General features: G+C 43.7%; 1 protein-coding gene across 1 annotated transcript in view; it reads left to right on the top strand.

The window, feature by feature from the left end:
* Positions 1–421: 421 nt before the first annotated feature.
* The window catches only part of ITPR1 (inositol 1,4,5-trisphosphate receptor type 1), a 282,814-nt gene continuing 275,107 nt past the window's right edge, over positions 422–8,128 (top strand). The window contains exon 1 of the mRNA XM_054975949.1: positions 422–542. The gene's annotated coding sequence lies outside the window, so the exon portion shown is untranslated. The remainder of the gene's footprint in view (positions 543–8,128) is intronic.

Below are 8,128 nucleotides of genomic sequence, written 5' to 3'. Positions count from 1 at the left end.
AAAAGCGGGAGACGGGGTTAGGTCCTCCACTACCTCTTGGAGAAAGTAGTGTTTCCCCTCGTGTAGTTGGAGGCGGGGGGGGAGAGAAGGAACTCAGCCAATGGGAGTTTAAGAAAGTCTATCCGTTTTCCCCGCTCTCTCGCAACACATTCTTCTTCATCCGACCCAGAGTAACGTTTCCCCGCTTAGCAAACCCTCTTGAGCCGCCCAGGCTCGGAGCGGAGTGCACGGTGGGAGTTGTAGTTCTTCCGAAGAGCTCTCTATGCCGGCAGTGGGCGGCCTGAGCCCCTCGGTTGGAACTACATTGCCCATGCAGCCGAGGGCGCGTATATAATAAGCGGCGGCGAGCCTGCGAAGGGCAGTAAGCATGTGGATGTGTTGGTGAACGCTCCGAGCGGAGCCCGAGCCGGGACTACTGACTCTCCATCCCTAGCGGAGCTCTGTTGGAGTCTGGGCTGCCTTCGGACTATGGGATTACAAAGCAGCTCGTAGCCCGCTCCTCGCTCCAGCTCCCGGGCGAGCAGAGCCCCTTATGAAAGCAGGTAAAAAGCAAAGGAGGTGGCGGGGAGAGAGCTTCGAAGCAGCGGAACTTTTTCTGAGGGAGGCTGGAGCTCTTGCCAAGCACGGCTCGCGTCTTTCCTCGCAGCCCCGGCTTTGATGTGTCCCTCTTCTCACCGGATCTGCCTGATCCTGTTTCTGCAGAGGGGATTGTGGCTGTGTGGAAGTGAGCAACAGATCGCATAGCGCTCTTTCCATTTCCCCTCCGCCCAAGTTTGCAACTCCGGCCAGGCTTGGAAAACACTTCTTGACATCTGCGGGGAGGAGAGAGGAGGGGAAGGCTGGAAGAGTTGAGAAAGAAGCTGCTTCCATCTCATGGTTGCTGATGCAGCGAGCCGATGTGTGATAAGGGTCAGGACGATAGGGGGTTGCAAGTGCGCGTGCATGGGGCGAGGGCTGGCGCTTGCGAGAAGAAAGGGACTGATTCCGACGTTGCCCCGAGTTCGGATGCTAGCTTGACATCCTCGCCCTTCTAGCTTGAAACGGCTGTTTTTCGTGGGAACGCAGACAGATCCCTCTTAGCTTTAATTTGTCTCCTGTGCAAAGCCATTTGAAATACTTGCTCTCGCCTTTTCCCTTCTTTGGTAGCAAAGTTGTGGGGGACAGTTTGACTCAAGGTGTTCCTAAGTCCTTTTGCATCTAATAGAATGGAGGAAAGCTGGCAACGCTCAGCTCGGGTTCATGCATAGAGATGTCTGTCTGATGCTTGAGTGCTCCCACATCAGAGATATCTAGAATCTCAAAAAACCCTTTCCAGATTAGGCATTTGAGGCAAATTCTCTGGGTGAGTGGCCCATCGTGGGAATCTGCCAAAGAGTAATAGTTTAATTGCACAAACATCCGTGACTCCGATCCCATTCCAGGCGAAGGCTTTATATATGCATCATCATAATCATTTATTTACATGTACAAAGTGCTTTATGATTTGCTTTTGGAAACGAAGCAACTTGTTTCAATACACAAACAGTGAAATCCTAAGCAGAGTTACTCCAGTCTAAGTTCATTGATTTCAGTGGGCTTAGACTGGAGTAACTTTGCTTAGGATTTCACTGAAAGTATTCTAGATATGTCTGTGCTATTTTATTTTCAGTCTCTGGCTTCATAATCCCCAGTGTGGAATTTGCTGTTTTAACCACCACCTCCCACTGCACATACGTTTTACTTGAGGTACCCACCATGACCCCAGTACCTCTTTCTGAGTCAATGCCAGTTCAGACCCCAAGAGTATACTGTGAAGATGGCATTGCTTTCCTCAGTGGGTGTCACTCATCGCTTGCCTCATTTCCCCTTTTTGTTACCCATTCACCCACTTTGGAATGGTTATTATAGATCCCTTCACAGTCATCCTGCATTTTTGATACTCTGAATAAATTGTTGTAATCCACAAACTTGACATCCTCACTAGTCACCTGTGACTTCAGCTCATGTGTGAATAAATTAACTAGCATCTCCCCAATTACAGGTCCTTGGGGAGTGCTTAGTCTATAGTCTGTTTCCTGGTTTTGCTCTGAACTCCAGAGTATTAAATTTATTCAGGATCTTTTGATAAAAGATTTATCCTATTTTATTGTGTTTTTATGCTGAAGACAGCTGGTTGAGAGAACCTCTTAAGCAATTAAGCAAACTTCCATTCAGCTTGTTTAATTATTCCTGCTTGACTATTGTTTTTCACTAACTTTCTTAAAGCAGATATTACACAAACAGGCCTGTAATTTCCCAGATCGCCCTATGGGCACACTTTTAAAAGCTGGTATTATCTTGGGTACCTACTAACCTTTTGGTAAAGAGGCCAATTTTAGTTAATGAGAGCAGTAGTGGTGATGCTTGTCTTGCATGTATAGTGTGCCAGGAGCTTTACAATAATTAACTTTTTGACATGAGAATCCTGTGAGAGAGGGCAATGTTTTTCCCATTTACTGAATCCTGAAAACTGAGGATGGCTCCTCCGAAGCAACCCAATGAGTCCGTGACTAAGCAGTGATTTTTGTCACTGAGGATACCTGCTAGACAAGAGTAGTCACCAAGTATGTTGGTAATTAGTGTGTGTTCGTTTTTAGAAGAAAGTGAAATCTAAGTTGCCAATGACTTCTTTATTGCTTCCATTTCTTTTTTTTAATCTCAGGGATTCCTCTACATATTTTAACAGTGCAATCCTGTGGAGAGTTGCTTCAGTCTAAGTTCATTGACTTCAATGGGCTTAGACTAGAGTAACTCACCATAAGATTGCATTTTAAGTGCTCCTAAAATTGCTTGGGGATGTGAAGAACAGAGATGCAACTGAATGTAGGCATTTTATTTGTGGGGCCAAAGATGTTGACCATGTTGATCAAAGATCTGTTTGCAAATGAAGTGACCACATGAGTGTCATGTCTTTTTAGATGTAATGAATCACCAGGATTAGAAAAAGTGAGCAGGATTTTTTAGACTGCACCATCAGCTATCTTATCACTTTATCAGTGACGCCCAGATATATGATGTTTTCAAATCATCGAGATATTGGGTTTATTGAATTACTCTGCCGTCTCCTACTCCTTTATAGATGGCCAGAACCTATAATCTCCATACAGTGCTAAAATACATACAATAAGGTTGCTGGCTATCCATTACTGGATAGCTGTGCTGTTATGATGAGGTTATGAAAGGACTACTAAAATGTTGGGCACAATGGTCTAACTTCCAATGTGTTATAAAATCACTTAATCTTAATCTACCTACCGCGGCCTTCTGTCATCAATATATCTAATTCTCAACATGGCCCCATCTGTGGATACTTAAATCCAGAACTGAGGCTATGAACAGACAAATCTGTCTATAAATCTGAAAAAAGTATGAGACATGCAGAAATATGTGAAATATTAAAAACAAAATGGTTGGGGGTGTTAACATCCTCCAAATTAATAGAAACAGCTTCTGTAGTTTTAAGAAATGAATGCCTTCTCCGTTGCTGTTGTGGGGATTGCTAGGGAACCACAACAGCATTGCCAGCCTTCAAGCCTTTTTTCTTTTTGGTCAGTAAAAGGCAAGAGAAGGAGCAGGAACCTTTCCTAGGCTGTTTTGGCCTTTGGGGGAGGACTAATTGGGGCCAGGGCCAGCAACTTGCTGCCATGTGTCTTGCATAATTTACCCAGGCCCTGCTGCTTGCTACTGTTCAGCAGCAGCCATTCCATGAACGTCAGTTCAGTGTAGTCGTTATAATTAGTTTCAGACTACAATTTGGGGGATTTTCAGGTTCAGATCCCTACTCTGGTGAGGAGACTCAGTGTGCAAGTCTCTTCGGTCAGTCACAGCCTTTCAGCCTAATGTACATCCAGGGTTTTTGTGAGAAGAGAATGGCAGAATAATGTAAGCTGCTTTGGGTCTCCAGTGGGAAGAAAGGCAGGGTATAAATGAATTAAATATAGCGGAATGTGGGGGTAGCTAAAAGATAGGTGGGTGGGCAGGAGAGGAGGAAGCAGGGAAAGGTTGGAATATGGAAGCAGGAGAAAGTGAGGTTGCTTCTCTGGAAGTGCTTGTGAGTTCCTCATCACGCAACTGTGCAGAGTTTACCCAGTGACGGGCTGCCAGGAGGAGGTAAGGAGGGAAAGGTGAAAGAGGGCAGATAAAGGTAGATTGGGTGGTGGGGTGGGAAAGCAAGCAGGAAAAGGAGAGATGCTATGGGAGCTGTCAGGGAAGAGAAAGATGAAATAGTGGGGGAGGGAAAATGAGATGCTTCCTGCAAGTCCTTGTGGGTCCTCTGCTTGTCTCTTCTGTCACTTTCACTCTTCTTCTTTGGTTATAGGGATGCTTGAAGTTGATTGCTGAATGGCTCACAACGAATTTAATTAGGGGTAGGCAATATCACCTCACGTTGATAATACATACATAGAGAATATGCGTAAGAGGGAATTGATGGGCTGCTTGCCCCTTTCCACCTCATACAGAGAAGATTCTTTTGCACTATGACTCATACCAGGATAAACTACCATTTAGGGTCTGTTCTGGTTCTGTGACCAGTGGGTCTTGGCAGTGAGGTGAGGGAAGCTGTCAAGTTCACTGAAGACTTGGATTGAAAGAGTGAAAAGTAGTGTTTTCCTTTTCAGTTATGGGTTTGGTACTACCTCACATACTAGCAGAATATGCTATGTGAGAGATCTTCTGAATATCCCTGTTCACCATTTTGTGACCAGCTTTGGTTCATGTGATTGGTAACCCATATTTTTGAGGGTAAGCATTTGGTCTACTATAGCTGGAAAACACGCACAATGTGCTACTCACACAAAATGCTGATTGTGTGTACAGAGAAGGATCACACATCGCATGCTGTCCTGGTACACAAGATAAGAACAGCAAAATTGTAATGACCAAGAAAGCCATAATTTTAATCACAATCTCTTCTGTTGCCTGTAAGCTAAGTAAGTAACGATAATGGAATTTGTCTGTTGTTCAAAGTATTTCACAAAATGGTTTCAGTAAGCCCTGCAAGGAAGAAAATTGATTCATTTGAAATGTGGTGCTGGTGGAGAGTTTTATGGATACCATGGATGGCCAAAAAGACAAATAAGTGGGTTCTAGATGAAATCAAGCCTGAATTCTTCCTAGAAGCTAAAATGGTGAAACTGAGGCTATTGTACTTTGGTCACATCATGGGGAGACAAGACTTACTGGAAAAGACAATAATGTTAGGAAAAGAGGAAGACCGAAAATAAAGTAACTTGACTCAATAAAGGAAGCCACAGTCTCCATTTTGCAGGATCTGAGCAAGGCTATTAACGATATAACATTTTGGAAGTCTTTCATTCATAGTATCACCATATCTTGGAAGTGACTTTGTGGCACGGAACACACACTAAAGCCCTGCAATATTTATGTATGATAAAAGTTGCTTTGAATAGATTGGTTCTTTTTTTGTAAGGTTGGTTAGTATTCTCCCATATTACAATTGGAAGCCTGAGAGATCAGGCCATATAGTGAACTGATGGCTTATGTGGTATTTGGACTAGACATTTCTCAGCTCATGCTCTTAACACTGCACAGCAGTTCTGGATTGTCTTTAATATCCTATGCCTGAGTTATCCAAACATGAAGAAAGAATCCAAAACAATGATTAAAGTTGTTTCATAGCAAGCCTAGGTATTGTTATGGTCACTGCAAGTCTAAACATTCAAAATAACATAATCAGTTTAAAAAATCTGTTTGAAAACACTGGTGATGGTTTTTAGAAAGTAATATTTTGTCAGAGGTGGGCCTCTTTAGTAGTAATTTGAGAGTTTACTGGCTCTTGCTTCTCCCAAGCTTTTAAAAATACTTGATACATAAGTAAAGAGCTGTATTATGTAAACACATACGAATGTTGTAGCAGATTTGGCTGTGGATGGTCTTAAATGGTCAAAAGATGGGCAGTTGCAGCTGGCTAGTTTGGAGGGTCTTGCTAACTAGTCTAACAGTCTAAATATTTAGTTGTTTCCTGGACTACAATAACTGGTTTGTTTTTTTTAAGCCACATACTTCACAGTTGTGTGCTGTTTAACTTCCTGTTTCTTTCTTTGCGTCTTTTTAAAATTACGACATTGGGATGGTCAGTCATTTTGGGAGCCAAATGACAATCCTGAGGCCAGCAAAAATGCCATTATGAGCTAAAGCGGTCATTTGCTGGCTTTTAAAGGTACCCCTCACCCAGAGTACTGCTTGGGGTGATCCACTTTATCCTGCTAATGCTCCCCCTGAAAGTAATTGCTTGTGGCATAAGTTGTCTGGATGTTATATTGGGTAGGGTCAGAAGACAGAACAAGTTCAGACCCGCCCTGCTGAGTATCCATAAATTTCTTGATTGCATTAATGCTGGAAGGTAATCCTCCCTTGGTCTAGCAGAACAAAGACAGTGGCCACTGCTCAATATATTGTGAAAAGGTAATGGAGCGACCAATAGACTGCTCTGCTTTAACCAGTCTCATTGGTAGGATCAGATATGAGTGTAGCTGAGGCTCAGTAACTGAAGGCTACTTGCATCTGCCCAGGAAGGCATCCAGAGATCTGAGAAGGATAGAGCACTCTGGTCTCCTTTTACATACTGAGAATGGTTGAGGGACAATTTAAGCGCTGGTTAGGGCTTGATATGGGATTCTAGCTGAAAGCCACTGATATAAGTGATAGATGAATGGGAGTCTTAAGCAAGTTTGACTGTCTAGTTGAAGTAAAAATATCTGCTAAGTTGTAGTTTGAGATTTGCTTTTCAACATGTAACACACACATTATTAAACAGTACACATTATCCAAGCAGTTCTAATGAAGCTGCATTGTACCTTTACATCTTGGTGCCCTCCCTGAGAAGAGACCTAGGAAGCCTACTTTAAAAGTCGGGCTGGGTGAGGCTAGGGAAGAAGAACGAGGCCTCCTCCCACACTGCAGGTTGGGGACTTCAGCACAACAGGGAGATGGCGGTATGTGTGTCCGCAAGAACCCGTACCCTCCCACATTTCTGAGGCCCAATCTTTGTCCCATGGCTGGAGAAGGTGCCTCAGGAGGGTGTAACCAACTCAGATTCCAGCCTCAACAGGGGAGAGTTGGACAGTCTTCAAGAGCAGCGCCATATATAGCTCTTTGTAGTAATCTAATCTATATGTTACCAGGGCATGTACTACAGTAGCAAGATCTTTCCTGCCTAGGAAGGGCCACAGTGGGCTCACCACCCAAAGCTGGTGAAAGGCAGCCTACTGCCACCTGTTTATCTGATAAACACATTACTTTTTTCTATACCTTTGAGTGTGTATGGAGTGATTTCACTTACTACTCAGTACTGACTCATACACATGAAGCTTCCTTATACCGAATCAGATCTCTAGTCCATCAAGGTCAGTGTTGTCTTCTCAAACTGGTAGCAGGTCTCCAGGGTCTCAGGCGAAGGTCTTTCACATCTCCTACTACTGAATCCTTTTAACTGGCGATGCCAGGGATTAAACATGGGGCTTTCTATGTGCCAAGCAGATGCTCCATGCAGCATCAGCAGGTGTTTAAGGTCTGGCAAGTCAATACTTTGGTTCATTTCTATACCATTACACTGGGGAGGGGAAGACGCATCCGTTTCAGAGCTTCTGGTGAAAGGAATTTGAAATATACTAGCTCTATGTGTATGTTCACATAATGCTACCTTTTTTTAGCGTGCAAGTGAAGTGTGCCTCCAGTTTTAATCCAGGAAACCATATATCCTATCCGGATTGTCAAGTTACATGGGAGATGGCCTGTCTACAAGTCTTGTTTGACTCCTGTAAGAAAGTCTCAGAGATGCAGTAGACTTTTATAATGTTTCCTTGCCCTTGAAAAAGTGGACCAAAACAAGTGAACTTTTGGGTGACAGCTTGTTGGGCTGGTAGGACAGCCGGACTGTGTTCCGTGCCCCTACGACTTTATATACCTGTGAAGAAATAAAGGATAGATTGGCATTGAATTATAGGCTGCACTTACCTTTGAGATACAGGAACAGGGCAGCCAGATTGTGCTTACTTACCTGTTATGACACACCGGATGAGTTTGAACTTACATTGTACCTGAATATAGGCTGTACTTACTTTCATGGAGCAGAAGACCGCTGAATCGG

Source organism: Eublepharis macularius, chromosome 4 (genome assembly GCF_028583425.1).
Source record: "Eublepharis macularius isolate TG4126 chromosome 4, MPM_Emac_v1.0, whole genome shotgun sequence".
NCBI lineage: Eukaryota > Metazoa > Chordata > Lepidosauria > Squamata > Eublepharidae > Eublepharis > Eublepharis macularius.
This window is presented reverse-complemented; position numbering and strand designations above follow the sequence as displayed.